This window comes from Mytilus trossulus, chromosome 3 (genome assembly GCF_036588685.1).
Source record: "Mytilus trossulus isolate FHL-02 chromosome 3, PNRI_Mtr1.1.1.hap1, whole genome shotgun sequence".
NCBI classification, from domain to species: domain Eukaryota; kingdom Metazoa; phylum Mollusca; class Bivalvia; order Mytilida; family Mytilidae; genus Mytilus; species Mytilus trossulus.
In genome coordinates this window covers 17,232,659-17,260,315 of record NC_086375.1, presented here as the reverse complement: position 1 = coordinate 17,260,315, position 27,657 = coordinate 17,232,659, and the positions used below count along the sequence as shown (strand labels likewise).

At 37.9% G+C, this 27,657-nt stretch overlaps 45 non-coding genes across 45 annotated transcripts; 26 read left to right on the top strand and 19 right to left on the bottom strand.

The window, feature by feature from the left end:
- Positions 1–816: 816 nt before the first annotated feature.
- Positions 817–889, top strand: Trnak-cuu (transfer RNA lysine (anticodon CUU)). Its single transcript has one exon. It is a non-coding gene; the product is annotated as a tRNA-Lys (tRNA).
- A 525-nt stretch (positions 890–1,414) lies between these two features.
- Positions 1,415–1,487, bottom strand: Trnar-ucg (transfer RNA arginine (anticodon UCG)). Its single transcript has one exon. It is a non-coding gene; the product is annotated as a tRNA-Arg (tRNA).
- Positions 1,488–1,924: 437 nt separating this feature from the next.
- On the top strand, positions 1,925–1,997 carry Trnak-cuu (transfer RNA lysine (anticodon CUU)). The gene has a single exon. It is a non-coding gene; the product is annotated as a tRNA-Lys (tRNA).
- Positions 1,998–3,025: 1,028 nt separating this feature from the next.
- On the top strand, positions 3,026–3,098 carry Trnak-cuu (transfer RNA lysine (anticodon CUU)). The gene has a single exon. It is a non-coding gene; the product is annotated as a tRNA-Lys (tRNA).
- A 525-nt stretch (positions 3,099–3,623) lies between these two features.
- Positions 3,624–3,696, bottom strand: Trnar-ucg (transfer RNA arginine (anticodon UCG)). The gene has a single exon. It is a non-coding gene; the product is annotated as a tRNA-Arg (tRNA).
- A 437-nt stretch (positions 3,697–4,133) lies between these two features.
- Positions 4,134–4,206, top strand: Trnak-cuu (transfer RNA lysine (anticodon CUU)). The gene has a single exon. It is a non-coding gene; the product is annotated as a tRNA-Lys (tRNA).
- A 525-nt stretch (positions 4,207–4,731) lies between these two features.
- Positions 4,732–4,804, bottom strand: Trnar-ucg (transfer RNA arginine (anticodon UCG)). The gene has a single exon. It is a non-coding gene; the product is annotated as a tRNA-Arg (tRNA).
- Positions 4,805–5,241: 437 nt separating this feature from the next.
- Trnak-cuu (transfer RNA lysine (anticodon CUU)) lies at positions 5,242–5,314 on the top strand. Its single transcript has one exon. It is a non-coding gene; the product is annotated as a tRNA-Lys (tRNA).
- Positions 5,315–6,341: 1,027 nt separating this feature from the next.
- Positions 6,342–6,414, top strand: Trnak-cuu (transfer RNA lysine (anticodon CUU)). The gene has a single exon. It is a non-coding gene; the product is annotated as a tRNA-Lys (tRNA).
- A 525-nt stretch (positions 6,415–6,939) lies between these two features.
- Trnar-ucg (transfer RNA arginine (anticodon UCG)) lies at positions 6,940–7,012 on the bottom strand. Its single transcript has one exon. It is a non-coding gene; the product is annotated as a tRNA-Arg (tRNA).
- Positions 7,013–7,449: 437 nt separating this feature from the next.
- On the top strand, positions 7,450–7,522 carry Trnak-cuu (transfer RNA lysine (anticodon CUU)). The gene has a single exon. It is a non-coding gene; the product is annotated as a tRNA-Lys (tRNA).
- Positions 7,523–8,550: 1,028 nt separating this feature from the next.
- On the top strand, positions 8,551–8,623 carry Trnak-cuu (transfer RNA lysine (anticodon CUU)). The gene has a single exon. It is a non-coding gene; the product is annotated as a tRNA-Lys (tRNA).
- Positions 8,624–9,148: 525 nt separating this feature from the next.
- On the bottom strand, positions 9,149–9,221 carry Trnar-ucg (transfer RNA arginine (anticodon UCG)). Its single transcript has one exon. It is a non-coding gene; the product is annotated as a tRNA-Arg (tRNA).
- Positions 9,222–9,658: 437 nt separating this feature from the next.
- Positions 9,659–9,731, top strand: Trnak-cuu (transfer RNA lysine (anticodon CUU)). The gene has a single exon. It is a non-coding gene; the product is annotated as a tRNA-Lys (tRNA).
- Positions 9,732–10,256: 525 nt separating this feature from the next.
- On the bottom strand, positions 10,257–10,329 carry Trnar-ucg (transfer RNA arginine (anticodon UCG)). Its single transcript has one exon. It is a non-coding gene; the product is annotated as a tRNA-Arg (tRNA).
- Positions 10,330–10,766: 437 nt separating this feature from the next.
- Trnak-cuu (transfer RNA lysine (anticodon CUU)) lies at positions 10,767–10,839 on the top strand. The gene has a single exon. It is a non-coding gene; the product is annotated as a tRNA-Lys (tRNA).
- A 418-nt stretch (positions 10,840–11,257) lies between these two features.
- Trnak-cuu (transfer RNA lysine (anticodon CUU)) lies at positions 11,258–11,330 on the top strand. The gene has a single exon. It is a non-coding gene; the product is annotated as a tRNA-Lys (tRNA).
- A 525-nt stretch (positions 11,331–11,855) lies between these two features.
- Trnar-ucg (transfer RNA arginine (anticodon UCG)) lies at positions 11,856–11,928 on the bottom strand. Its single transcript has one exon. It is a non-coding gene; the product is annotated as a tRNA-Arg (tRNA).
- Positions 11,929–12,365: 437 nt separating this feature from the next.
- On the top strand, positions 12,366–12,438 carry Trnak-cuu (transfer RNA lysine (anticodon CUU)). The gene has a single exon. It is a non-coding gene; the product is annotated as a tRNA-Lys (tRNA).
- A 525-nt stretch (positions 12,439–12,963) lies between these two features.
- Trnar-ucg (transfer RNA arginine (anticodon UCG)) lies at positions 12,964–13,036 on the bottom strand. Its single transcript has one exon. It is a non-coding gene; the product is annotated as a tRNA-Arg (tRNA).
- A 437-nt stretch (positions 13,037–13,473) lies between these two features.
- Trnak-cuu (transfer RNA lysine (anticodon CUU)) lies at positions 13,474–13,546 on the top strand. The gene has a single exon. It is a non-coding gene; the product is annotated as a tRNA-Lys (tRNA).
- Positions 13,547–13,964: 418 nt separating this feature from the next.
- Positions 13,965–14,037, top strand: Trnak-cuu (transfer RNA lysine (anticodon CUU)). The gene has a single exon. It is a non-coding gene; the product is annotated as a tRNA-Lys (tRNA).
- Positions 14,038–14,562: 525 nt separating this feature from the next.
- Positions 14,563–14,635, bottom strand: Trnar-ucg (transfer RNA arginine (anticodon UCG)). The gene has a single exon. It is a non-coding gene; the product is annotated as a tRNA-Arg (tRNA).
- A 437-nt stretch (positions 14,636–15,072) lies between these two features.
- Positions 15,073–15,145, top strand: Trnak-cuu (transfer RNA lysine (anticodon CUU)). The gene has a single exon. It is a non-coding gene; the product is annotated as a tRNA-Lys (tRNA).
- A 525-nt stretch (positions 15,146–15,670) lies between these two features.
- Trnar-ucg (transfer RNA arginine (anticodon UCG)) lies at positions 15,671–15,743 on the bottom strand. Its single transcript has one exon. It is a non-coding gene; the product is annotated as a tRNA-Arg (tRNA).
- Positions 15,744–16,180: 437 nt separating this feature from the next.
- Positions 16,181–16,253, top strand: Trnak-cuu (transfer RNA lysine (anticodon CUU)). The gene has a single exon. It is a non-coding gene; the product is annotated as a tRNA-Lys (tRNA).
- Positions 16,254–16,778: 525 nt separating this feature from the next.
- Positions 16,779–16,851, bottom strand: Trnar-ucg (transfer RNA arginine (anticodon UCG)). Its single transcript has one exon. It is a non-coding gene; the product is annotated as a tRNA-Arg (tRNA).
- A 437-nt stretch (positions 16,852–17,288) lies between these two features.
- Positions 17,289–17,361, top strand: Trnak-cuu (transfer RNA lysine (anticodon CUU)). The gene has a single exon. It is a non-coding gene; the product is annotated as a tRNA-Lys (tRNA).
- Positions 17,362–17,886: 525 nt separating this feature from the next.
- On the bottom strand, positions 17,887–17,959 carry Trnar-ucg (transfer RNA arginine (anticodon UCG)). The gene has a single exon. It is a non-coding gene; the product is annotated as a tRNA-Arg (tRNA).
- A 437-nt stretch (positions 17,960–18,396) lies between these two features.
- On the top strand, positions 18,397–18,469 carry Trnak-cuu (transfer RNA lysine (anticodon CUU)). The gene has a single exon. It is a non-coding gene; the product is annotated as a tRNA-Lys (tRNA).
- Positions 18,470–18,994: 525 nt separating this feature from the next.
- Positions 18,995–19,067, bottom strand: Trnar-ucg (transfer RNA arginine (anticodon UCG)). The gene has a single exon. It is a non-coding gene; the product is annotated as a tRNA-Arg (tRNA).
- Positions 19,068–19,504: 437 nt separating this feature from the next.
- On the top strand, positions 19,505–19,577 carry Trnak-cuu (transfer RNA lysine (anticodon CUU)). Its single transcript has one exon. It is a non-coding gene; the product is annotated as a tRNA-Lys (tRNA).
- Positions 19,578–20,102: 525 nt separating this feature from the next.
- On the bottom strand, positions 20,103–20,175 carry Trnar-ucg (transfer RNA arginine (anticodon UCG)). The gene has a single exon. It is a non-coding gene; the product is annotated as a tRNA-Arg (tRNA).
- Positions 20,176–20,612: 437 nt separating this feature from the next.
- On the top strand, positions 20,613–20,685 carry Trnak-cuu (transfer RNA lysine (anticodon CUU)). Its single transcript has one exon. It is a non-coding gene; the product is annotated as a tRNA-Lys (tRNA).
- Positions 20,686–21,210: 525 nt separating this feature from the next.
- Positions 21,211–21,283, bottom strand: Trnar-ucg (transfer RNA arginine (anticodon UCG)). The gene has a single exon. It is a non-coding gene; the product is annotated as a tRNA-Arg (tRNA).
- Positions 21,284–21,720: 437 nt separating this feature from the next.
- Positions 21,721–21,793, top strand: Trnak-cuu (transfer RNA lysine (anticodon CUU)). The gene has a single exon. It is a non-coding gene; the product is annotated as a tRNA-Lys (tRNA).
- Positions 21,794–22,318: 525 nt separating this feature from the next.
- Trnar-ucg (transfer RNA arginine (anticodon UCG)) lies at positions 22,319–22,391 on the bottom strand. Its single transcript has one exon. It is a non-coding gene; the product is annotated as a tRNA-Arg (tRNA).
- Positions 22,392–22,828: 437 nt separating this feature from the next.
- Positions 22,829–22,901, top strand: Trnak-cuu (transfer RNA lysine (anticodon CUU)). The gene has a single exon. It is a non-coding gene; the product is annotated as a tRNA-Lys (tRNA).
- Positions 22,902–23,936: 1,035 nt separating this feature from the next.
- Trnak-cuu (transfer RNA lysine (anticodon CUU)) lies at positions 23,937–24,009 on the top strand. The gene has a single exon. It is a non-coding gene; the product is annotated as a tRNA-Lys (tRNA).
- Positions 24,010–24,534: 525 nt separating this feature from the next.
- Positions 24,535–24,607, bottom strand: Trnar-ucg (transfer RNA arginine (anticodon UCG)). The gene has a single exon. It is a non-coding gene; the product is annotated as a tRNA-Arg (tRNA).
- Positions 24,608–25,044: 437 nt separating this feature from the next.
- On the top strand, positions 25,045–25,117 carry Trnak-cuu (transfer RNA lysine (anticodon CUU)). Its single transcript has one exon. It is a non-coding gene; the product is annotated as a tRNA-Lys (tRNA).
- A 525-nt stretch (positions 25,118–25,642) lies between these two features.
- On the bottom strand, positions 25,643–25,715 carry Trnar-ucg (transfer RNA arginine (anticodon UCG)). The gene has a single exon. It is a non-coding gene; the product is annotated as a tRNA-Arg (tRNA).
- Positions 25,716–26,152: 437 nt separating this feature from the next.
- Trnak-cuu (transfer RNA lysine (anticodon CUU)) lies at positions 26,153–26,225 on the top strand. The gene has a single exon. It is a non-coding gene; the product is annotated as a tRNA-Lys (tRNA).
- Positions 26,226–26,750: 525 nt separating this feature from the next.
- Trnar-ucg (transfer RNA arginine (anticodon UCG)) lies at positions 26,751–26,823 on the bottom strand. Its single transcript has one exon. It is a non-coding gene; the product is annotated as a tRNA-Arg (tRNA).
- A 437-nt stretch (positions 26,824–27,260) lies between these two features.
- Positions 27,261–27,333, top strand: Trnak-cuu (transfer RNA lysine (anticodon CUU)). The gene has a single exon. It is a non-coding gene; the product is annotated as a tRNA-Lys (tRNA).
- Positions 27,334–27,657: the final 324 nt, after the last annotated feature.

Here is a 27,657-nt window from a genome sequence, read left to right as displayed (position 1 = left end):
CACGAAATCGGACTCTGCATGCCGATTCCATTGAAGATCTGTTTCAAGATCGCGCATTCAATTTACGCCTTATATTTCTACATCGAAACGAGTGTGGTTGATCTGATCAGATATACAAAAGATGTAAATATATATAGTGACTGCATTTTATTTCTCATTTCAGGAAGAAGAAAAAAGTATTTGCAAAGATATCTTATATTTGTTGATCGAAAACTTGTGCTGACTTTGACATTGCCGTGTGAATACGGATCGCTATTTAGAAATCGCCTGCCGAAATTCCTCGGTCATGCTACTGCAAAAAGTCTTCGACCACGACGAGACTCGAACTCGCAATCTTCTGATTTGAAGTCAGACGCCTTATCCATTAGGCCACGCGGTCTTAGCAATACATTCGGGCAAAATAGAACTTAAACATCGCAAATCTGGATAGTGGCATTTTGCCTTCTCTCTGAATAATCTGCTCTTGACGTAATCAAAAATGGTCAAGAAACACAATACAAAATGTGCTAGCCTTATGAATCGAATTCGAACGTATATCGTATATATATGCTTTATAATACATTTACATTATTACTGGGCTCGATATTAACAATGAAACATTTCTGAGATTTTGGCGCCAACATTGTTTTCACACTAAAGGTGACAGAATTTGTGGCTTTTCAATATAAAATCAATGGAACTGATAAAATAGTTTTGCATTTGTTCTTTAGATGTAACAAATAGCCATGGGCAAACAGGTTGACGCAAAAATAACTATCGCACTAATTAACCGCTTCTTACAAACGACACCCATTTCTTTACAATTGGTATACATCTGCCCGGCTAGCTCAGTCGGTAGAGCACGAGACTCTTAATCTCGGGGTCGTGGGTTCGAGCCCCACGTTGGGCGGTTAATTTTTATTGTATCGTTTGACAATTTGTAGAAGACGGAAAAATACACGATAACTGCAATCTAGTGAGTTTTATATTTGCCACCTAATGTTTATTAGACATAAATCGATTTCATAAACGGTGGTCTATAAAAGTGCACGAGATCCTGCTTTCATTTTACTTGATCGCAGCCGTACCCGTGAATTTCGTGCAAAAAGTGTCTTTTGCAAAATCAAAACACGAAATCGGACTCTGCATGCCGATTCCATTGAAGATCTGTTTCAAGATCGCGCATTCAATTTACGCCTTATATTTCTACATCGAAACGAGTGTGGTTGATCTGATCAGATATACAAAAGATGTAAATATATATAGTGACTGCATTTTATTTCTCATTTCAGGAAGAAGAAAAAAGTATTTGCAAAGATATCTTATATTTGTTGATCGAAAACTTGTGCTGACTTTGACATTGCCGTGTGAATACGGATCGCTATTTAGAAATCGCCTGCCGAAATTCCTCGGTCATGCTACTGCAAAAAGTCTTCGACCACGACGAGACTCGAACTCGCAATCTTCTGATTCGAAGTCAGACGCCTTATCCATTAGGCCACGCGGTCTTAGCAATACATTCGGGCAAAATAGAACTTAAACATCGCAAATCTGGATAGTGGCATTTTGCCTTCTCTCTGAATAATCTGCTCTTGACGTAATCAAAAATGGTCAAGAAACACAATACAAAATGTGCTAGCCTTATGAATCGAATTCGAACGTATATCGTATATATATGCTTTATAATACATTTACATTATTACTGGGCTCGATATTAACAATGAAACATTTCTGAGATTTTGGCGCCAACATTGTTTTCACACTAAAGGTGACAGAATTTGTGGCTTTTCAATATAAAATCAATGGAACTGATAAAATAGTTTTGCATTTGTTCTTTAGATGTAACAAATAGCCATGGGCAAACAGGTTGACGCAAAAATAACTATCGCACTAATTAACCGCTTCTTACAAACGACACCCATTTCTTTACAATTGGTATACATCTGCCCGGCTAGCTCAGTCGGTAGAGCACGAGACTCTTAATCTCGGGGTCGTGGGTTCGAGCCCCACGTTGGGCGGTTAATTTTTATTGTATCGTTTGACAATTTGTAGAAGACGGAAAAATACACGATAACTGCAATCTAGTGAGTTTTATATTTGCCACCTAATGTTTATTAGACATAAATCGATTTCATAAACGGTGGTCTATAAAAGTGCACGAGATCCTGCTTTCATTTTACTTGATCGCAGCCGTACCCGTGAATTTCGTGCAAAAAAGTGTCTTTTGCAAAATCAAAACACGAAATCGGACTCTGCATGCCGATTCCATTGAAGATCTGTTTCAAGATCGCGCATTCAATTTACGCCTTATATTTCTACATCGAAACGAGTGTGGTTGATCTGATCAGATATACAAAAGATGTAAATATATATAGTGACTGCATTTTATTTCTCATTTCAGGAAGAAGAAAAAAGTATTTGCAAAGATATCTTATATTTGTTGATCGAAAACTTGTGCTGACTTTGACATTGCCGTGTGAATACGGATCGCTATTTAGAAATCGCCTGCCGAAATTCCTCGGTCATGCTACTGCAAAAAGTCTTCGACCACGACGAGACTCGAACTCGCAATCTTCTGATTCGAAGTCAGTCCATTAGGCCACGCGGTCTTAGCAATACATTCGGGCAAAATAGAACTTAAACATCGCAAATCTGGATAGTGGCATTTTGCCTTCTCTCTGAATAATCTGCTCTTGACGTAATCAAAAATGGTCAAGAAACACAATACAAAATGTGCTAGCCTTATGAATCGAATTCGAACGTATATCGTATATATATGCTTTATAATACATTTACATTATTACTGGGCTCGATATTAACAATGAAACATTTCTGAGATTTTGGCGCCAACATTGTTTTCACACTAAAGGTGACAGAATTTGTGGCTTTTCAATATAAAATCAATGGAACTGATAAAATAGTTTTGCATTTGTTCTTTAGATGTAACAAATAGCCATGGGCAAACAGGTTGACGCAAAAATAACTATCGCACTAATTAACCGCTTCTTACAAACGACACCCATTTCTTTACAATTGGTATACATCTGCCCGGCTAGCTCAGTCGGTAGAGCACGAGACTCTTAATCTCGGGGTCGTGGGTTCGAGCCCCACGTTGGGCGGTTAATTTTTATTGTATCGTTTGACAATTTGTAGAAGACGGAAAAATACACGATAACTGCAATCTAGTGAGTTTTATATTTGCCACCTAATGTTTATTAGACATAAATCGATTTCATAAACGGTGGTCTATAAAAGTGCACGAGATCCTGCTTTCATTTTACTTGATCGCAGCCGTACCCGTGAATTTCGTGCAAAAAGTGTCTTTTGCAAAATCAAAACACGAAATCGGACTCTGCATGCCGATTCCATTGAAGATCTGTTTCAAGATCGCGCATTCAATTTACGCCTTATATTTCTACATCGAAACGAGTGTGGTTGATCTGATCAGATATACAAAAGATGTAAATATATATAGTGACTGCATTTTATTTCTCATTTCAGGAAGAAGAAAAAAGTATTTGCAAAGATATCTTATATTTGTTGATCGAAAACTTGTGCTGACTTTGACATTGCCGTGTGAATACGGATCGCTATTTAGAAATCGCCTGCCGAAATTCCTCGGTCATGCTACTGCAAAAAGTCTTCGACCACGACGAGACTCGAACTCGCAATCTTCTGATTCGAAGTCAGACGCCTTATCCATTAGGCCACGCGGTCTTAGCAATACATTCGGGCAAAATAGAACTTAAACATCGCAAATCTGGATAGTGGCATTTTGCCTTCTCTCTGAATAATCTGCTCTTGACGTAATCAAAAATGGTCAAGAAACACAATACAAAATGTGCTAGCCTTATGAATCGAATTCGAACGTATATCGTATATATATGCTTTATAATACATTTACATTATTACTGGGCTCGATATTAACAATGAAACATTTCTGAGATTTTGGCGCCAACATTGTTTTCACACTAAAGGTGACAGAATTTGTGGCTTTTCAATATAAAATCAATGGAACTGATAAAATAGTTTTGCATTTGTTCTTTAGATGTAACAAATAGCCATGGGCAAACAGGTTGACGCAAAAATAACTATCGCACTAATTAACCGCTTCTTACAAACGACACCCATTTCTTTACAATTGGTATACATCTGCCCGGCTAGCTCAGTCGGTAGAGCACGAGACTCTTAATCTCGGGGTCGTGGGTTCGAGCCCCACGTTGGGCGGTTAATTTTTATTGTATCGTTTGACAATTTGTAGAAGACGGAAAAATACACGATAACTGCAATCTAGTGAGTTTTATATTTGCCACCTAATGTTTATTAGACATAAATCGATTTCATAAACGGTGGTCTATAAAAGTGCACGAGATCCTGCTTTCATTTTACTTGATCGCAGCCGTACCCGTGAATTTCGTGCAAAAAGTGTCTTTTGCAAAATCAAAACACGAAATCGGACTCTGCATGCCGATTCCATTGAAGATCTGTTTCAAGATCGCGCATTCAATTTACGCCTTATATTTCTACATCGAAACGAGTGTGGTTGATCTGATCAGATATACAAAAGATGTAAATATATATAGTGACTGCATTTTATTTCTCATTTCAGGAAGAAGAAAAAAGTATTTGCAAAGATATCTTATATTTGTTGATCGAAAACTTGTGCTGACTTTGACATTGCCGTGTGAATACGGATCGCTATTTAGAAATCGCCTGCCGAAATTCCTCGGTCATGCTACTGCAAAAAGTCTTCGACCACGACGAGACTCGAACTCGCAATCTTCTGATTCGAAGTCAGACGCCTTATCCATTAGGCCACGCGGTCTTAGCAATACATTCGGGCAAAATAGAACTTAAACATCGCAAATCTGGATAGTGGCATTTTGCCTTCTCTCTGAATAATCTGCTCTTGACGTAATCAAAAATGGTCAAGAAACACAATACAAAATGTGCTAGCCTTATGAATCGAATTCGAACGTATATCGTATATATATGCTTTATAATACATTTACATTATTACTGGGCTCGATATTAACAATGAAACATTTCTGAGATTTTGGCGCCAACATTGTTTTCACACTAAAGGTGACAGAATTTGTGGCTTTTCAATATAAAATCAATGGAACTGATAAAATAGTTTTGCATTTGTTCTTTAGATGTAACAAATAGCCATGGGCAAACAGGTTGACGCAAAAATAACTATCGCACTAATTAACCGCTTCTTACAAACGACACCCATTTCTTTACAATTGGTATACATCTGCCCGGCTAGCTCAGTCGGTAGAGCACGAGACTCTTAATCTCGGGGTCGTGGGTTCGAGCCCCACGTTGGGCGGTTAATTTTTATTGTATCGTTTGACAATTTGTAGAAGACGGAAAAATACACGATAACTGCAATCTAGTGAGTTTTATATTTGCCACCTAATGTTTATTAGACATAAATCGATTTCATAAACGGTGGTCTATAAAAGTGCACGAGATCCTGCTTTCATTTTACTTGATCGCAGCCGTACCCGTGAATTTCGTGCAAAAAGTGTCTTTTGCAAAATCAAAACACGAAATCGGACTCTGCATGCCGATTCCATTGAAGATCTGTTTCAAGATCGCGCATTCAATTTACGCCTTATATTTCTACATCGAAACGAGTGTGGTTGATCTGATCAGATATACAAAAGATGTAAATATATATAGTGACTGCATTTTATTTCTCATTTCAGGAAGAAGAAAAAAGTATTTGCAAAGATATCTTATATTTGTTGATCGAAAACTTGTGCTGACTTTGACATTGCCGTGTGAATACGGATCGCTATTTAGAAATCGCCTGCCGAAATTCCTCGGTCATGCTACTGCAAAAAGTCTTCGACCACGACGAGACTCGAACTCGCAATCTTCTGATTCGAAGTCAGTCCATTAGGCCACGCGGTCTTAGCAATACATTCGGGCAAAATAGAACTTAAACATCGCAAATCTGGATAGTGGCATTTTGCCTTCTCTCTGAATAATCTGCTCTTGACGTAATCAAAAATGGTCAAGAAACACAATACAAAATGTGCTAGCCTTATGAATCGAATTCGAACGTATATCGTATATATATGCTTTATAATACATTTACATTATTACTGGGCTCGATATTAACAATGAAACATTTCTGAGATTTTGGCGCCAACATTGTTTTCACACTAAAGGTGACAGAATTTGTGGCTTTTCAATATAAAATCAATGGAACTGATAAAATAGTTTTGCATTTGTTCTTTAGATGTAACAAATAGCCATGGGCAAACAGGTTGACGCAAAAATAACTATCGCACTAATTAACCGCTTCTTACAAACGACACCCATTTCTTTACAATTGGTATACATCTGCCCGGCTAGCTCAGTCGGTAGAGCACGAGACTCTTAATCTCGGGGTCGTGGGTTCGAGCCCCACGTTGGGCGGTTAATTTTTATTGTATCGTTTGACAATTTGTAGAAGACGGAAAAATACACGATAACTGCAATCTAGTGAGTTTTATATTTGCCACCTAATGTTTATTAGACATAAATCGATTTCATAAACGGTGGTCTATAAAAGTGCACGAGATCCTGCTTTCATTTTACTTGATCGCAGCCGTACCCGTGAATTTCGTGCAAAAAGTGTCTTTTGCAAAATCAAAACACGAAATCGGACTCTGCATGCCGATTCCATTGAAGATCTGTTTCAAGATCGCGCATTCAATTTACGCCTTATATTTCTACATCGAAACGAGTGTGGTTGATCTGATCAGATATACAAAAGATGTAAATATATATAGTGACTGCATTTTATTTCTCATTTCAGGAAGAAGAAAAAAGTATTTGCAAAGATATCTTATATTTGTTGATCGAAAACTTGTGCTGACTTTGACATTGCCGTGTGAATACGGATCGCTATTTAGAAATCGCCTGCCGAAATTCCTCGGTCATGCTACTGCAAAAAGTCTTCGACCACGACGAGACTCGAACTCGCAATCTTCTGATTCGAAGTCAGACGCCTTATCCATTAGGCCACGCGGTCTTAGCAATACATTCGGGCAAAATAGAACTTAAACATCGCAAATCTGGATAGTGGCATTTTGCCTTCTCTCTGAATAATCTGCTCTTGACGTAATCAAAAATGGTCAAGAAACACAATACAAAATGTGCTAGCCTTATGAATCGAATTCGAACGTATATCGTATATATATGCTTTATAATACATTTACATTATTACTGGGCTCGATATTAACAATGAAACATTTCTGAGATTTTGGCGCCAACATTGTTTTCACACTAAAGGTGACAGAATTTGTGGCTTTTCAATATAAAATCAATGGAACTGATAAAATAGTTTTGCATTTGTTCTTTAGATGTAACAAATAGCCATGGGCAAACAGGTTGACGCAAAAATAACTATCGCACTAATTAACCGCTTCTTACAAACGACACCCATTTCTTTACAATTGGTATACATCTGCCCGGCTAGCTCAGTCGGTAGAGCACGAGACTCTTAATCTCGGGGTCGTGGGTTCGAGCCCCACGTTGGGCGGTTAATTTTTATTGTATCGTTTGACAATTTGTAGAAGACGGAAAAATACACGATAACTGCAATCTAGTGAGTTTTATATTTGCCACCTAATGTTTATTAGACATAAATCGATTTCATAAACGGTGGTCTATAAAAGTGCACGAGATCCTGCTTTCATTTTACTTGATCGCAGCCGTACCCGTGAATTTCGTGCAAAAAAGTGTCTTTTGCAAAATCAAAACACGAAATCGGACTCTGCATGCCGATTCCATTGAAGATCTGTTTCAAGATCGCGCATTCAATTTACGCCTTATATTTCTACATCGAAACGAGTGTGGTTGATCTGATCAGATATACAAAAGATGTAAATATATATAGTGACTGCATTTTATTTCTCATTTCAGGAAGAAGAAAAAAGTATTTGCAAAGATATCTTATATTTGTTGATCGAAAACTTGTGCTGACTTTGACATTGCCGTGTGAATACGGATCGCTATTTAGAAATCGCCTGCCGAAATTCCTCGGTCATGCTACTGCAAAAAGTCTTCGACCACGACGAGACTCGAACTCGCAATCTTCTGATTCGAAGTCAGTCCATTAGGCCACGCGGTCTTAGCAATACATTCGGGCAAAATAGAACTTAAACATCGCAAATCTGGATAGTGGCATTTTGCCTTCTCTCTGAATAATCTGCTCTTGACGTAATCAAAAATGGTCAAGAAACACAATACAAAATGTGCTAGCCTTATGAATCGAATTCGAACGTATATCGTATATATATGCTTTATAATACATTTACATTATTACTGGGCTCGATATTAACAATGAAACATTTCTGAGATTTTGGCGCCAACATTGTTTTCACACTAAAGGTGACAGAATTTGTGGCTTTTCAATATAAAATCAATGGAACTGATAAAATAGTTTTGCATTTGTTCTTTAGATGTAACAAATAGCCATGGGCAAACAGGTTGACGCAAAAATAACTATCGCACTAATTAACCGCTTCTTACAAACGACACCCATTTCTTTACAATTGGTATACATCTGCCCGGCTAGCTCAGTCGGTAGAGCACGAGACTCTTAATCTCGGGGTCGTGGGTTCGAGCCCCACGTTGGGCGGTTAATTTTTATTGTATCGTTTGACAATTTGTAGAAGACGGAAAAATACACGATAACTGCAATCTAGTGAGTTTTATATTTGCCACCTAATGTTTATTAGACATAAATCGATTTCATAAACGGTGGTCTATAAAAGTGCACGAGATCCTGCTTTCATTTTACTTGATCGCAGCCGTACCCGTGAATTTCGTGCAAAAAGTGTCTTTTGCAAAATCAAAACACGAAATCGGACTCTGCATGCCGATTCCATTGAAGATCTGTTTCAAGATCGCGCATTCAATTTACGCCTTATATTTCTACATCGAAACGAGTGTGGTTGATCTGATCAGATATACAAAAGATGTAAATATATATAGTGACTGCATTTTATTTCTCATTTCAGGAAGAAGAAAAAAGTATTTGCAAAGATATCTTATATTTGTTGATCGAAAACTTGTGCTGACTTTGACATTGCCGTGTGAATACGGATCGCTATTTAGAAATCGCCTGCCGAAATTCCTCGGTCATGCTACTGCAAAAAGTCTTCGACCACGACGAGACTCGAACTCGCAATCTTCTGATTCGAAGTCAGACGCCTTATCCATTAGGCCACGCGGTCTTAGCAATACATTCGGGCAAAATAGAACTTAAACATCGCAAATCTGGATAGTGGCATTTTGCCTTCTCTCTGAATAATCTGCTCTTGACGTAATCAAAAATGGTCAAGAAACACAATACAAAATGTGCTAGCCTTATGAATCGAATTCGAACGTATATCGTATATATATGCTTTATAATACATTTACATTATTACTGGGCTCGATATTAACAATGAAACATTTCTGAGATTTTGGCGCCAACATTGTTTTCACACTAAAGGTGACAGAATTTGTGGCTTTTCAATATAAAATCAATGGAACTGATAAAATAGTTTTGCATTTGTTCTTTAGATGTAACAAATAGCCATGGGCAAACAGGTTGACGCAAAAATAACTATCGCACTAATTAACCGCTTCTTACAAACGACACCCATTTCTTTACAATTGGTATACATCTGCCCGGCTAGCTCAGTCGGTAGAGCACGAGACTCTTAATCTCGGGGTCGTGGGTTCGAGCCCCACGTTGGGCGGTTAATTTTTATTGTATCGTTTGACAATTTGTAGAAGACGGAAAAATACACGATAACTGCAATCTAGTGAGTTTTATATTTGCCACCTAATGTTTATTAGACATAAATCGATTTCATAAACGGTGGTCTATAAAAGTGCACGAGATCCTGCTTTCATTTTACTTGATCGCAGCCGTACCCGTGAATTTCGTGCAAAAAGTGTCTTTTGCAAAATCAAAACACGAAATCGGACTCTGCATGCCGATTCCATTGAAGATCTGTTTCAAGATCGCGCATTCAATTTACGCCTTATATTTCTACATCGAAACGAGTGTAGTTGATCTGATCAGATATACAAAAGATGTAAATATATATAGTGACTGCATTTTATTTCTCATTTCAGGAAGAAGAAAAAAGTATTTGCAAAGATATCTTATATTTGTTGATCGAAAACTTGTGCTGACTTTGACATTGCCGTGTGAATACGGATCGCTATTTAGAAATCGCCTGCCGAAATTCCTCGGTCATGCTACTGCAAAAAGTCTTCGACCACGACGAGACTCGAACTCGCAATCTTCTGATTCGAAGTCAGACGCCTTATCCATTAGGCCACGCGGTCTTAGCAATACATTCGGGCAAAATAGAACTTAAACATCGCAAATCTGGATAGTGGCATTTTGCCTTCTCTCTGAATAATCTGCTCTTGACGTAATCAAAAATGGTCAAGAAACACAATACAAAATGTGCTAGCCTTATGAATCGAATTCGAACGTATATCGTATATATATGCTTTATAATACATTTACATTATTACTGGGCTCGATATTAACAATGAAACATTTCTGAGATTTTGGCGCCAACATTGTTTTCACACTAAAGGTGACAGAATTTGTGGCTTTTCAATATAAAATCAATGGAACTGATAAAATAGTTTTGCATTTGTTCTTTAGATGTAACAAATAGCCATGGGCAAACAGGTTGACGCAAAAATAACTATCGCACTAATTAACCGCTTCTTACAAACGACACCCATTTCTTTACAATTGGTATACATCTGCCCGGCTAGCTCAGTCGGTAGAGCACGAGACTCTTAATCTCGGGGTCGTGGGTTCGAGCCCCACGTTGGGCAAAATAGAACTTAAACATCGCAAATCTGGATAGTGGCATTTTGCCTTCTCTCTGAATAATCTGCTCTTGACGTAATCAAAAATGGTCAAGAAACACAATACAAAATGTGCTAGCCTTATGAATCGAATTCGAACGTATATCGTATATATATGCTTTATAATACATTTACATTATTACTGGGCTCGATATTAACAATGAAACATTTCTGAGATTTTGGCGCCAACATTGTTTTCACACTAAAGGTGACAGAATTTGTGGCTTTTCAATATAAAATCAATGGAACTGATAAAATAGTTTTGCATTTGTTCTTTAGATGTAACAAATAGCCATGGGCAAACAGGTTGACGCAAAAATAACTATCGCACTAATTAACCGCTTCTTACAAACGACACCCATTTCTTTACAATTGGTATACATCTGCCCGGCTAGCTCAGTCGGTAGAGCACGAGACTCTTAATCTCGGGGTCGTGGGTTCGAGCCCCACGTTGGGCGGTTAATTTTTATTGTATCGTTTGACAATTTGTAGAAGACGGAAAAATACACGATAACTGCAATCTAGTGAGTTTTATATTTGCCACCTAATGTTTATTAGACATAAATCGATTTCATAAACGGTGGTCTATAAAAGTGCACGAGATCCTGCTTTCATTTTACTTGATCGCAGCCGTACCCGTGAATTTCGTGCAAAAAGTGTCTTTTGCAAAATCAAAACACGAAATCGGACTCTGCATGCCGATTCCATTGAAGATCTGTTTCAAGATCGCGCATTCAATTTACGCCTTATATTTCTACATCGAAACGAGTGTGGTTGATCTGATCAGATATACAAAAGATGTAAATATATATAGTGACTGCATTTTATTTCTCATTTCAGGAAGAAGAAAAAAGTATTTGCAAAGATATCTTATATTTGTTGATCGAAAACTTGTGCTGACTTTGACATTGCCGTGTGAATACGGATCGCTATTTAGAAATCGCCTGCCGAAATTCCTCGGTCATGCTACTGCAAAAAGTCTTCGACCACGACGAGACTCGAACTCGCAATCTTCTGATTCGAAGTCAGACGCCTTATCCATTAGGCCACGCGGTCTTAGCAATACATTCGGGCAAAATAGAACTTAAACATCGCAAATCTGGATAGTGGCATTTTGCCTTCTCTCTGAATAATCTGCTCTTGACGTAATCAAAAATGGTCAAGAAACACAATACAAAATGTGCTAGCCTTATGAATCGAATTCGAACGTATATCGTATATATATGCTTTATAATACATTTACATTATTACTGGGCTCGATATTAACAATGAAACATTTCTGAGATTTTGGCGCCAACATTGTTTTCACACTAAAGGTGACAGAATTTGTGGCTTTTCAATATAAAATCAATGGAACTGATAAAATAGTTTTGCATTTGTTCTTTAGATGTAACAAATAGCCATGGGCAAACAGGTTGACGCAAAAATAACTATCGCACTAATTAACCGCTTCTTACAAACGACACCCATTTCTTTACAATTGGTATACATCTGCCCGGCTAGCTCAGTCGGTAGAGCACGAGACTCTTAATCTCGGGGTCGTGGGTTCGAGCCCCACGTTGGGCGGTTAATTTTTATTGTATCGTTTGACAATTTGTAGAAGACGGAAAAATACACGATAACTGCAATCTAGTGAGTTTTATATTTGCCACCTAATGTTTATTAGACATAAATCGATTTCATAAACGGTGGTCTATAAAAGTGCACGAGATCCTGCTTTCATTTTACTTGATCGCAGCCGTACCCGTGAATTTCGTGCAAAAAGTGTCTTTTGCAAAATCAAAACACGAAATCGGACTCTGCATGCCGATTCCATTGAAGATCTGTTTCAAGATCGCGCATTCAATTTACGCCTTATATTTCTACATCGAAACGAGTGTGGTTGATCTGATCAGATATACAAAAGATGTAAATATATATAGTGACTGCATTTTATTTCTCATTTCAGGAAGAAGAAAAAAGTATTTGCAAAGATATCTTATATTTGTTGATCGAAAACTTGTGCTGACTTTGACATTGCCGTGTGAATACGGATCGCTATTTAGAAATCGCCTGCCGAAATTCCTCGGTCATGCTACTGCAAAAAGTCTTCGACCACGACGAGACTCGAACTCGCAATCTTCTGATTCGAAGTCAGACGCCTTATCCATTAGGCCACGCGGTCTTAGCAATACATTCGGGCAAAATAGAACTTAAACATCGCAAATCTGGATAGTGGCATTTTGCCTTCTCTCTGAATAATCTGCTCTTGACGTAATCAAAAATGGTCAAGAAACACAATACAAAATGTGCTAGCCTTATGAATCGAATTCGAACGTATATCGTATATATATGCTTTATAATACATTTACATTATTACTGGGCTCGATATTAACAATGAAACATTTCTGAGATTTTGGCGCCAACATTGTTTTCACACTAAAGGTGACAGAATTTGTGGCTTTTCAATATAAAATCAATGGAACTGATAAAATAGTTTTGCATTTGTTCTTTAGATGTAACAAATAGCCATGGGCAAACAGGTTGACGCAAAAATAACTATCGCACTAATTAACCGCTTCTTACAAACGACACCCATTTCTTTACAATTGGTATACATCTGCCCGGCTAGCTCAGTCGGTAGAGCACGAGACTCTTAATCTCGGGGTCGTGGGTTCGAGCCCCACGTTGGGCAAAATAGAACTTAAACATCGCAAATCTGGATAGTGGCATTTTGCCTTCTCTCTGAATAATCTGCTCTTGACGTAATCAAAAATGGTCAAGAAACACAATACAAAATGTGCTAGCCTTATGAATCGAATTCGAACGTATATCGTATATATATGCTTTATAATACATTTACATTATTACTGGGCTCGATATTAACAATGAAACATTTCTGAGATTTTGGCGCCAACATTGTTTTCACACTAAAGGTGACAGAATTTGTGGCTTTTCAATATAAAATCAATGGAACTGATAAAATAGTTTTGCATTTGTTCTTTAGATGTAACAAATAGCCATGGGCAAACAGGTTGACGCAAAAATAACTATCGCACTAATTAACCGCTTCTTACAAACGACACCCATTTCTTTACAATTGGTATACATCTGCCCGGCTAGCTCAGTCGGTAGAGCACGAGACTCTTAATCTCGGGGTCGTGGGTTCGAGCCCCACGTTGGGCGGTTAATTTTTATTGTATCGTTTGACAATTTGTAGAAGACGGAAAAATACACGATAACTGCAATCTAGTGAGTTTTATATTTGCCACCTAATGTTTATTAGACATAAATCGATTTCATAAACGGTGGTCTATAAAAGTGCACGAGATCCTGCTTTCATTTTACTTGATCGCAGCCGTACCCGTGAATTTCGTGCAAAAAGTGTCTTTTGCAAAATCAAAACACGAAATCGGACTCTGCATGCCGATTCCATTGAAGATCTGTTTCAAGATCGCGCATTCAATTTACGCCTTATATTTCTACATCGAAACGAGTGTGGTTGATCTGATCAGATATACAAAAGATGTAAATATATATAGTGACTGCATTTTATTTCTCATTTCAGGAAGAAGAAAAAAGTATTTGCAAAGATATCTTATATTTGTTGATCGAAAACTTGTGCTGACTTTGACATTGCCGTGTGAATACGGATCGCTATTTAGAAATCGCCTGCCGAAATTCCTCGGTCATGCTACTGCAAAAAGTCTTCGACCACGACGAGACTCGAACTCGCAATCTTCTGATTCGAAGTCAGACGCCTTATCCATTAGGCCACGCGGTCTTAGCAATACATTCGGGCAAAATAGAACTTAAACATCGCAAATCTGGATAGTGGCATTTTGCCTTCTCTCTGAATAATCTGCTCTTGACGTAATCAAAAATGGTCAAGAAACACAATACAAAATGTGCTAGCCTTATGAATCGAATTCGAACGTATATCGTATATATATGCTTTATAATACATTTACATTATTACTGGGCTCGATATTAACAATGAAACATTTCTGAGATTTTGGCGCCAACATTGTTTTCACACTAAAGGTGACAGAATTTGTGGCTTTTCAATATAAAATCAATGGAACTGATAAAATAGTTTTGCATTTGTTCTTTAGATGTAACAAATAGCCATGGGCAAACAGGTTGACGCAAAAATAACTATCGCACTAATTAACCGCTTCTTACAAACGACACCCATTTCTTTACAATTGGTATACATCTGCCCGGCTAGCTCAGTCGGTAGAGCACGAGACTCTTAATCTCGGGGTCGTGGGTTCGAGCCCCACGTTGGGCGGTTAATTTTTATTGTATCGTTTGACAATTTGTAGAAGACGGAAAAATACACGATAACTGCAATCTAGTGAGTTTTATATTTGCCACCTAATGTTTATTAGACATAAATCGATTTCATAAACGGTGGTCTATAAAAGTGCACGAGATCCTGCTTTCATTTTACTTGATCGCAGCCGTACCCGTGAATTTCGTGCAAAAAGTGTCTTTTGCAAAATCAAAACACGAAATCGGACTCTGCATGCCGATTCCATTGAAGATCTGTTTCAAGATCGCGCATTCAATTTACGCCTTATATTTCTACATCGAAACGAGTGTGGTTGATCTGATCAGATATACAAAAGATGTAAATATATATAGTGACTGCATTTTATTTCTCATTTCAGGAAGAAGAAAAAAGTATTTGCAAAGATATCTTATATTTGTTGATCGAAAACTTGTGCTGACTTTGACATTGCCGTGTGAATACGGATCGCTATTTAGAAATCGCCTGCCGAAATTCCTCGGTCATGCTACTGCAAAAAGTCTTCGACCACGACGAGACTCGAACTCGCAATCTTCTGATTCGAAGTCAGACGCCTTATCCATTAGGCCACGCGGTCTTAGCAATACATTCGGGCAAAATAGAACTTAAACATCGCAAATCTGGATAGTGGCATTTTGCCTTCTCTCTGAATAATCTGCTCTTGACGTAATCAAAAATGGTCAAGAAACACAATACAAAATGTGCTAGCCTTATGAATCGAATTCGAACGTATATCGTATATATATGCTTTATAATACATTTACATTATTACTGGGCTCGATATTAACAATGAAACATTTCTGAGATTTTGGCGCCAACATTGTTTTCACACTAAAGGTGACAGAATTTGTGGCTTTTCAATATAAAATCAATGGAACTGATAAAATAGTTTTGCATTTGTTCTTTAGATGTAACAAATAGCCATGGGCAAACAGGTTGACGCAAAAATAACTATCGCACTAATTAACCGCTTCTTACAAACGACACCCATTTCTTTACAATTGGTATACATCTGCCCGGCTAGCTCAGTCGGTAGAGCACGAGACTCTTAATCTCGGGGTCGTGGGTTCGAGCCCCACGTTGGGCGGTTAATTTTTATTGTATCGTTTGACAATTTGTAGAAGACGGAAAAATACACGATAACTGCAATCTAGTGAGTTTTATATTTGCCACCTAATGTTTATTAGACATAAATCGATTTCATAAACGGTGGTCTATAAAAGTGCACGAGATCCTGCTTTCATTTTACTTGATCGCAGCCGTACCCGTGAATTTCGTGCAAAAAGTGTCTTTTGCAAAATCAAAACACGAAATCGGACTCTGCATGCCGATTCCATTGAAGATCTGTTTCAAGATCGCGCATTCAATTTACGCCTTATATTTCTACATCGAAACGAGTGTGGTTGATCTGATCAGATATACAAAAGATGTAAATATATATAGTGACTGCATTTTATTTCTCATTTCAGGAAGAAGAAAAAAGTATTTGCAAAGATATCTTATATTTGTTGATCGAAAACTTGTGCTGACTTTGACATTGCCGTGTGAATACGGATCGCTATTTAGAAATCGCCTGCCGAAATTCCTCGGTCATGCTACTGCAAAAAGTCTTCGACCACGACGAGACTCGAACTCGCAATCTTCTGATTCGAAGTCAGACGCCTTATCCATTAGGCCACGCGGTCTTAGCAATACATTCGGGCAAAATAGAACTTAAACATCGCAAATCTGGATAGTGGCATTTTGCCTTCTCTCTGAATAATCTGCTCTTGACGTAATCAAAAATGGTCAAGAAACACAATACAAAATGTGCTAGCCTTATGAATCGAATTCGAACGTATATCGTATATATATGCTTTATAATACATTTACATTATTACTGGGCTCGATATTAACAATGAAACATTTCTGAGATTTTGGCGCCAACATTGTTTTCACACTAAAGGTGACAGAATTTGTGGCTTTTCAATATAAAATCAATGGAACTGATAAAATAGTTTTGCATTTGTTCTTTAGATGTAACAAATAGCCATGGGCAAACAGGTTGACGCAAAAATAACTATCGCACTAATTAACCGCTTCTTACAAACGACACCCATTTCTTTACAATTGGTATACATCTGCCCGGCTAGCTCAGTCGGTAGAGCACGAGACTCTTAATCTCGGGGTCGTGGGTTCGAGCCCCACGTTGGGCGGTTAATTTTTATTGTATCGTTTGACAATTTGTAGAAGACGGAAAAATACACGATAACTGCAATCTAGTGAGTTTTATATTTGCCACCTAATGTTTATTAGACATAAATCGATTTCATAAACGGTGGTCTATAAAAGTGCACGAGATCCTGCTTTCATTTTACTTGATCGCAGCCGTACCCGTGAATTTCGTGCAAAAAGTGTCTTTTGCAAAATCAAAACACGAAATCGGACTCTGCATGCCGATTCCATTGAAGATCTGTTTCAAGATCGCGCATTCAATTTACGCCTTATATTTCTACATCGAAACGAGTGTGGTTGATCTGATCAGATATACAAAAGATGTAAATATATATAGTGACTGCATTTTATTTCTCATTTCAGGAAGAAGAAAAAAGTATTTGCAAAGATATCTTATATTTGTTGATCGAAAACTTGTGCTGACTTTGACATTGCCGTGTGAATACGGATCGCTATTTAGAAATCGCCTGCCGAAATTCCTCGGTCATGCTACTGCAAAAAGTCTTCGACCACGACGAGACTCGAACTCGCAATCTTCTGATTCGAAGTCAGACGCCTTATCCATTAGGCCACGCGGTCTTAGCAATACATTCGGGCAAAATAGAACTTAAACATCGCAAATCTGGATAGTGGCATTTTGCCTTCTCTCTGAATAATCTGCTCTTGACGTAATCAAAAATGGTCAAGAAACACAATACAAAATGTGCTAGCCTTATGAATCGAATTCGAACGTATATCGTATATATATGCTTTATAATACATTTACATTATTACTAGGCTCGATATTAACAATGAAACATTTCTGAGATTTTGGCGCCAACATTGTTTTCACACTAAAGGTGACAGAATTTGTGGCTTTTCAATATAAAATCAATGGAACTGATAAAATAGTTTTGCATTTGTTCTTTAGATGTAACAAATAGCCATGGGCAAACAGGTTGACGCAAAAATAACTATCGCACTAATTAACCGCTTCTTACAAACGACACCCATTTCTTTACAATTGGTATACATCTGCCCGGCTAGCTCAGTCGGTAGAGCACGAGACTCTTAATCTCGGGGTCGTGGGTTCGAGCCCCACGTTGGGCGGTTAATTTTTATTGTATCGTTTGACAATTTGTAGAAGACGGAAAAATACACGATAACTGCAATCTAGTGAGTTTTATATTTGCCACCTAATGTTTATTAGACATAAATCGATTTCATAAACGGTGGTCTATAAAAGTGCACGAGATCCTGCTTTCATTTTACTTGATCGCAGCCGTACCCGTGAATTTCGTGCAAAAAGTGTCTTTTGCAAAATCAAAACACGAAATCGGACTCTGCATGCCGATTCCATTGAAGATCTGTTTCAAGATCGCGCATTCAATTTACGCCTTATATTTCTACATCGAAACGAGTGTGGTTGATCTGATCAGATATACAAAAGATGTAAATATATATAGTGACTGCATTTTATTTCTCATTTCAGGAAGAAGAAAAAAGTATTTGCAAAGATATCTTATATTTGTTGATCGAAAACTTGTGCTGACTTTGACATTGCCGTGTGAATACGGATCGCTATTTAGAAATCGCCTGCCGAAATTCCTCGGTCATGCTACTGCAAAAAGTCTTCGACCACGACGAGACTCGAACTCGCAATCTTCTGATTCGAAGTCAGACGCCTTATCCATTAGGCCACGCGGTCTTAGCAATACATTCGGGCAAAATAGAACTTAAACATCGCAAATCTGGATAGTGGCATTTTGCCTTCTCTCTGAATAATCTGCTCTTGACGTAATCAAAAATGGTCAAGAAACACAATACAAAATGTGCTAGCCTTATGAATCGAATTCGAACGTATATCGTATATATATGCTTTATAATACATTTACATTATTACTGGGCTCGATATTAACAATGAAACATTTCTGAGATTTTGGCGCCAACATTGTTTTCACACTAAAGGTGACAGAATTTGTGGCTTTTCAATATAAAATCAATGGAACTGATAAAATAGTTTTGCATTTGTTCTTTAGATGTAACAAATAGCCATGGGCAAACAGGTTGACGCAAAAATAACTATCGCACTAATTAACCGCTTCTTACAAACGACACCCATTTCTTTACAATTGGTATACATCTGCCCGGCTAGCTCAGTCGGTAGAGCACGAGACTCTTAATCTCGGGGTCGTGGGTTCGAGCCCCACGTTGGGCGGTTAATTTTTATTGTATCGTTTGACAATTTGTAGAAGACGGAAAAATACACGATAACTGCAATCTAGTGAGTTTTATATTTGCCACCTAATGTTTATTAGACATAAATCGATTTCATAAACGGTGGTCTATAAAAGTGCACGAGATCCTGCTTTCATTTTACTTGATCGCAGCCGTACCCGTGAATTTCGTGCAAAAAGTGTCTTTTGCAAAATCAAAACACGAAATCGGACTCTGCATGCCGATTCCATTGAAGATCTGTTTCAAGATCGCGCATTCAATTTACGCCTTATATTTCTACATCGAAACGAGTGTGGTTGATCTGATCAGATATACAAAAGATGTAAATATATATAGTGACTGCATTTTATTTCTCATTTCAGGAAGAAGAAAAAAGTATTTGCAAAGATATCTTATATTTGTTGATCGAAAACTTGTGCTGACTTTGACATTGCCGTGTGAATACGGATCGCTATTTAGAAATCGCCTGCCGAAATTCCTCGGTCATGCTACTGCAAAAAGTCTTCGACCACGACGAGACTCGAACTCGCAATCTTCTGATTCGAAGTCAGACGCCTTATCCATTAGGCCACGCGGTCTTAGCAATACATTCGGGCAAAATAGAACTTAAACATCGCAAATCTGGATAGTGGCATTTTGCCTTCTCTCTGAATAATCTGCTCTTGACGTAATCAAAAATGGTCAAGAAACACAATACAAAATGTGCTAGCCTTATGAATCGAATTCGAACGTATATCGTATATATATGCTTTATAATACATTTACATTATTACTGGGCTCGATATTAACAATGAAACATTTCTGAGATTTTGGCGCCAACATTGTTTTCACACTAAAGGTGACAGAATTTGTGGCTTTTCAATATAAAATCAATGGAACTGATAAAATAGTTTTGCATTTGTTCTTTAGATGTAACAAATAGCCATGGGCAAACAGGTTGACGCAAAAATAACTATCGCACTAATTAACCGCTTCTTACAAACGACACCCATTTCTTTACAATTGGTATACATCTGCCCGGCTAGCTCAGTCGGTAGAGCACGAGACTCTTAATCTCGGGGTCGTGGGTTCGAGCCCCACGTTGGGCGGTTAATTTTTATTGTATCGTTTGACAATTTGTAGAAGACGGAAAAATACACGATAACTGCAATCTAGTGAGTTTTATATTTGCCACCTAATGTTTATTAGACATAAATCGATTTCATAAACGGTGGTCTATAAAAGTGCACGAGATCCTGCTTTCATTTTACTTGATCGCAGCCGTACCCGTGAATTTCGTGCAAAAAGTGTCTTTTGCAAAATCAAAACACGAAATCGGACTCTGCATGCCGATTCCATTGAAGATCTGTTTCATGATCGCGCATTCAATTTACGCCTTATATTTCTACATCGAAACGAGTGTGGTTGATCTGATCAGATATACAAAAGATGTAAATATATATAGTGACTGCATTTTATTTCTCATTTCAGGAAGAAGAAAAAAGTATTTGCAAAGATATCTTATATTTGTTGATCGAAAACTTGTGCTGACTTTGACATTGCCGTGTGAATACGGATCGCTATTTAGAAATCGCCTGCCGAAATTCCTCGGTCATGCTACTGCAAAAAGTCTTCGACCACGACGAGACTCGAACTCGCAATCTTCTGATTCGAAGTCAGACGCCTTATCCATTAGGCCACGCGGTCTTAGCAATACATTCGGGCAAAATAGAACTTAAACATCGCAAATCTGGATAGTGGCATTTTGCCTTCTCTCTGAATAATCTGCTCTTGACGTAATCAAAAATGGTCAAGAAACACAATACAAAATGTGCTAGCCTTATGAATCGAATTCGAACGTATATCGTATATATATGCTTTATAATACATTTACATTATTACTGGGCTCGATATTAACAATGAAACATTTCTGAGATTTTGGCGCCAACATTGTTTTCACACTAAAGGTGACAGAATTTGTGGCTTTTCAATATAAAATCAATGGAACTGATAAAATAGTTTTGCATTTGTTCTTTAGATGTAACAAATAGCCATGGGCAAACAGGTTGACGCAAAAATAACTATCGCACTAATTAACCGCTTCTTACAAACGACACCCATTTCTTTACAATTGGTATACATCTGCCCGGCTAGCTCAGTCGGTAGAGCACGAGACTCTTAATCTCGGGGTCGTGGGTTCGAGCCCCACGTTGGGCGGTTAATTTTTATTGTATCGTTTGACAATTTGTAGAAGACGGAAAAATACACGATAACTGCAATCTAGTGAGTTTTATATTTGCCACCTAATGTTTATTAGACATAAATCGATTTCATAAACGGTGGTCTATAAAAGTGCACGAGATCCTGCTTTCATTTTACTTGATCGCAGCCGTACCCGTGAATTTCGTGCAAAAAGTGTCTTTTGCAAAATCAAAACACGAAATCGGACTCTGCATGCCGATTCCATTGAAGATCTGTTTCAAGATCGCGCATTCAATTTACGCCTTATATTTCTACATCGAAACGAGTGTGGTTGATCTGATCAGATATACAAAAGATGTAAATATATATAGTGACTGCATTTTATTTCTCATTTCAGGAAGAAGAAAAAAGTATTTGCAAAGATATCTTATATTTGTTGATCGAAAACTTGTGCTGACTTTGACATTGCCGTGTGAATACGGATCGCTATTTAGAAATCGCCTGCCGAAATTCCTCGGTCATGCTACTGCAAAAAGTCTTCGACCACGACGAGACTCGAACTCGCAATCTTCTGATTCGAAGTCAGACGCCTTATCCATTAGGCCACGCGGTCTTAGCAATACATTCGGGCAAAATAGAACTTAAACATCGCAAATCTGGATAGTGGCATTTTGCCTTCTCTCTGAATAATCTGCTCTTGACGTAATCAAAAATGGTCAAGAAACACAACACAAAATGTGCTAGCCTTATGAATCGAATTCGAACGTATATCGTATATATATGCTTTATAATACATTTACATTATTACTGGGCTCGATATTAACAATGAAACATTTCTGAGATTTTGGCGCCAACATTGTTTTCACACTAAAGGTGACAGAATTTGTGGCTTTTCAATATAAAATCAATGGAACTGATAAAATAGTTTTGCATTTGTTCTTTAGATGTAACAAATAGCCATGGGCAAACAGGTTGACGCAAAAATAACTATCGCACTAATTAACCGCTTCTTACAAACGACACCCATTTCTTTACAATTGGTATACATCTGCCCGGCTAGCTCAGTCGGTAGAGCACGAGACTCTTAATCTCGGGGTCGTGGGTTCGAGCCCCACGTTGGGCGGTTAATTTTTATTGTATCGTTTGACAATTTGTAGAAGACGGAAAAATACACGATAACTGCAATCTAGTGAGTTTTATATTTGCCACCTAATGTTTATTAGACATAAATCGATTTCATAAACGGTGGTCTATAAAAGTGCACGAGATCCTGCTTTCATTTTACTTGATCGCAGCCGTACCCGTGAATTTCGTGCAAAAAGTGTCTTTTGCAAAATCAAAACACGAAATCGGACTCTGCATGCCGATTCCATTGAAGATCTGTTTCAAGATCGCGCATTCAATTTACGCCTTATATTTCTACATCGAAACGAGTGTGGTTGATCTGATCAGATATACAAAAGATGTAAATATATATAGTGACTGCATTTTATTTCTCATTTCAGGAAGAAGAAAAAAGTATTTGCAAAGATATCTTATATTTGTTGATCGAAAACTTGTGCTGACTTTGACATTGCCGTGTGAATACGGATCGCTATTTAGAAATCGCCTGCCGAAATTCCTCGGTCATGCTACTGCAAAAAGTCTTCGACCACGACGAGACTCGAACTCGCAATCTTCTCATTCGAAGTCATACGCCTTATCCATTAGGCCACGCGGTCTTAGCAATACATTCGGGCAAAATAGAACTTAAACATCGCAAATCTGGATAGTGGCATTTTGCCTTCTCTCTGAATAATCTGCTCTTGACGTAATCAAAAATGGTCAAGAAACACAATACAAAATGTGCTAGCCTTATGAATCGAATTCGAACGTATATCGTATATATATGCTTTATAATACATTTACATTATTACTGGGCTCGATATTAACAATGAAACATTTCTGAGATTTTGGCGCCAACATTGTTTTCACACTAAAGGTGACAGAATTTGTGGCTTTTCAATATAAAATCAATGGAACTGATAAAATAGTTTTGCATTTGTTCTTTAGATGTAACAAATAGCCATGGGCAAACAGGTTGACGCAAAAATAACTATCGCACTAATTAACCGCTTCTTACAAACGACACCCATTTCTTTACAATTGGTATACATCTGCCCGGCTAGCTCAGTCGGTAGAGCACGAGACTCTTAATCTCGGGGTCGTGGGTTCGAGCCCCACGTTGGGCGGTTAATTTTTATTGTATCGTTTGACAATTTGTAGAAGACGGAAAAATACACGATAACTGCAATCTAGTGAGTTTTATATTTGCCACCTAATGTTTATTAGACATAAATCGATTTCATAAACGGTGGTCTATAAAAGTGCACGAGATCCTGCTTTCATTTTACTTGATCGCAGCCGTACCCGTGAATTTCGTGCAAAAAGTGTCTTTTGCAAAATCAAAACACGAAATCGGACTCTGCATGCCGATTCCATTGAAGATCTGTTTCATGATCGCGCATTCAATTTACGCCTTATATTTCTACATCGAAACGAGTGTGGTTGATCTGATCAGATATACAAAAGATGTAAATATATATAGTGACTGCATTTTATTTCTCATTTCAGGAAGAAGAAAAAAGTATTTGCAAAGATATCTTATATTTGTTGATCGAAAACTTGTGCTGACTTTGACATTGCCGTGTGAATACGGATCGCTATTTAGAAATCGCCTGCCGAAATTCCTCGGTCATGCTACTGCAAAAAGTCTTCGACCACGACGAGACTCGAACTCGCAATCTTCTGATTCGAAGTCAGACGCCTTATCCATTAGGCCACGCGGTCTTAGCAATACATTCGGGCAAAATAGAACTTAAACATCGCAAATCTGGATAGTGGCATTTTGCCTTCTCTCTGAATAATCTGCTCTTGACGTAATCAAAAATGGTCAAGAAACACAATACAAAATGTGCTAGCCTTATGAATCGAATTCGAACGTATATCGTATATATATGCTTTATAATACATTTACATTATTACTGGGCTCGATATTAACAATGAAACATTTCTGAGATTTTGGCGCCAACATTGTTTTCACACTAAAGGTGACAGAATTTGTGGCTTTTCAATATAAAATCAATGGAACTGATAAAATAGTTTTGCATTTGTTCTTTAGATGTAACAAATAGCCATGGGCAAACAGGTTGACGCAAAAATAACTATCGCACTAATTAACCGCTTCTTACAAACGACACCCATTTCTTTACAATTGGTATACATCTGCCCGGCTAGCTCAGTCGGTAGAGCACGAGACTCTTAATCTCGGGGTCGTGGGTTCGAGCCCCACGTTGGGCGGTTAATTTTTATTGTATCGTTTGACAATTTGTAGAAGACGGAAAAATACACGATAACTGCAATCTAGTGAGTTTTATATTTGCCACCTAATGTTTATTAGACATAAATCGATTTCATAAACGGTGGTCTATAAAAGTGCACGAGATCCTGCTTTCATTTTACTTGATCGCAGCCGTACCCGTGAATTTCGTGCAAAAAGTGTCTTTTGCAAAATCAAAACACGAAATCGGACTCTGCATGCCGATTCCATTGAAGATCTGTTTCAAGATCGCGCATTCAATTTACGCCTTATATTTCTACATCGAAACGAGTGTGGTTGATCTGATCAGATATACAAAAGATGTAAATATATATAGTGACTGCATTTTATTTCTCATTTCAGGAAGAAGAAAAAAGTATTTGCAAAGATATCTTATATTTGTTGATCGAAAACTTGTGCTGACTTTGACATTGCCGTGTGAATACGGATCGCTATTTAGAAATCGCCTGCCGAAATTCCTCGGTCATGCTACTGCAAAAAGTCTTCGACCACGACGAGACTCGAACTCGCAATCTTCTGATTCGAAGTCAGACGCCTTATCCATTAGGCCACGCGGTCTTAGCAATACATTCGGGCAAAATAGAACTTAAACATCGCAAATCTGGATAGTGGCATTTTGCCTTCTCTCTGAATAATCTGCTCTTGACGTAATCAAAAATGGTCAAGAAACACAATACAAAATGTGCTAGCCTTATGAATCGAATTCGAACGTATATCGTATATATATGCTTTATAATACATTTACATTATTACTGGGCTCGATATTAACAATGAAACATTTCTGAGATTTTGGCGCCAACATTGTTTTCACACTAAAGGTGACAGAATTTGTGGCTTTTCAATATAAAATCAATGGAACTGATAAAATAGTTTTGCATTTGTTCTTTAGATGTAACAAATAGCCATGGGCAAACAGGTTGACGCAAAAATAACTATCGCACTAATTAACCGCTTCTTACAAACGACACCCATTTCTTTACAATTGGTATACATCTGCCCGGCTAGCTCAGTCGGTAGAGCACGAGACTCTTAATCTCGGGGTCGTGGGTTCGAGCCCCACGTTGGGCGGTTAATTTTTATTGTATCGTTTGACAATTTGTAGAAGACGGAAAAATACACGATAACTGCAATCTAGTGAGTTTTATATTTGCCACCTAATGTTTATTAGACATAAATCGATTTCATAAACGGTGGTCTATAAAAGTGCACGAGATCCTGCTTTCATTTTACTTGATCGCAGCCGTACCCGTGAATTTCGTGCAAAAAGTGTCTTTTGCAAAATCAAAACACGAAATCGGACTCTGCATGCCGATTCCATTGAAGATCTGTTTCAAGATCGCGCATTCAATTTACGCCTTATATTTCTACATCGAAACGAGTGTGGTTGATCTGATCAGATATACAAAAGATGTAAATATATATAGTGACTGCATTTTATTTCTCATTTCAGGAAGAAGAAAAAAGTATTTGCAAAGATATCTTATATTTGTTGATCGAAAACTTGTGCTGACTTTGACATTGCCGTGTGAATACGGATCGCTATTTAGAAATCGCCTGCCGAAATTCCTCGGTCATGCTACTGCAAAAAGTCTTCGACCACGACGAGACTCGAACTCGCAATCTTCTGATTCGAAGTCAGACGCCTTATCCATTAGGCCACGCGGTCTTAGCAATACATTCGGGCAAAATAGAACTTAAACATCGCAAATCTGGATAGTGGCATTTTGCCTTCTCTCTGAATAATCTGCTCTTGACGTAATCAAAAATGGTCAAGAAACACAATACAAAATGTGCTAGCCTTATGAATCGAATTCGAACGTATATCGTATATATATGCTTTATAATACATTTACATTATTACTGGGCTCGATATTAACAATGAAACATTTCTGAGATTTTGGCGCCAACATTGTTTTCACACTAAAGGTGACAGAATTTGTGGCTTTTCAATATAAAATCAATGGAACTGATAAAATAGTTTTGCATTTGTTCTTTAGATGTAACAAATAGCCATGGGCAAACAGGTTGACGCAAAAATAACTATCGCACTAATTAACCGCTTCTTACAAACGACACCCATTTCTTTACCATTGGTATACATCTGCCCGGCTAGCTCAGTCGGTAGAGCACGAGACTCTTAATCTCGGGGTCGTGGGTTCGAGCCCCACGTTGGGCGGTTAATTTTTATTGTATCGTTTGACAATTTGTAGAAGACGGAAAAATACACGATAACTGCAATCTAGTGAGTTTTATATTTGCCACCTAATGTTTATTAGACATAAATCGATTTCATAAACGGTGGTCTATAAAAGTGCACGAGATCCTGCTTTCATTTTACTTGATCGCAGCCGTACCCGTGAATTTCGTGCAAAAAGTGTCTTTTGCAAAATCAAAACACGAAATCGGACTCTGCATGCCGATTCCATTGAAGATCTGTTTCAAGATCGCGCATTCAATTTACGCCTTATATTTCTACATCGAAACGAGTGTGGTTGATCTG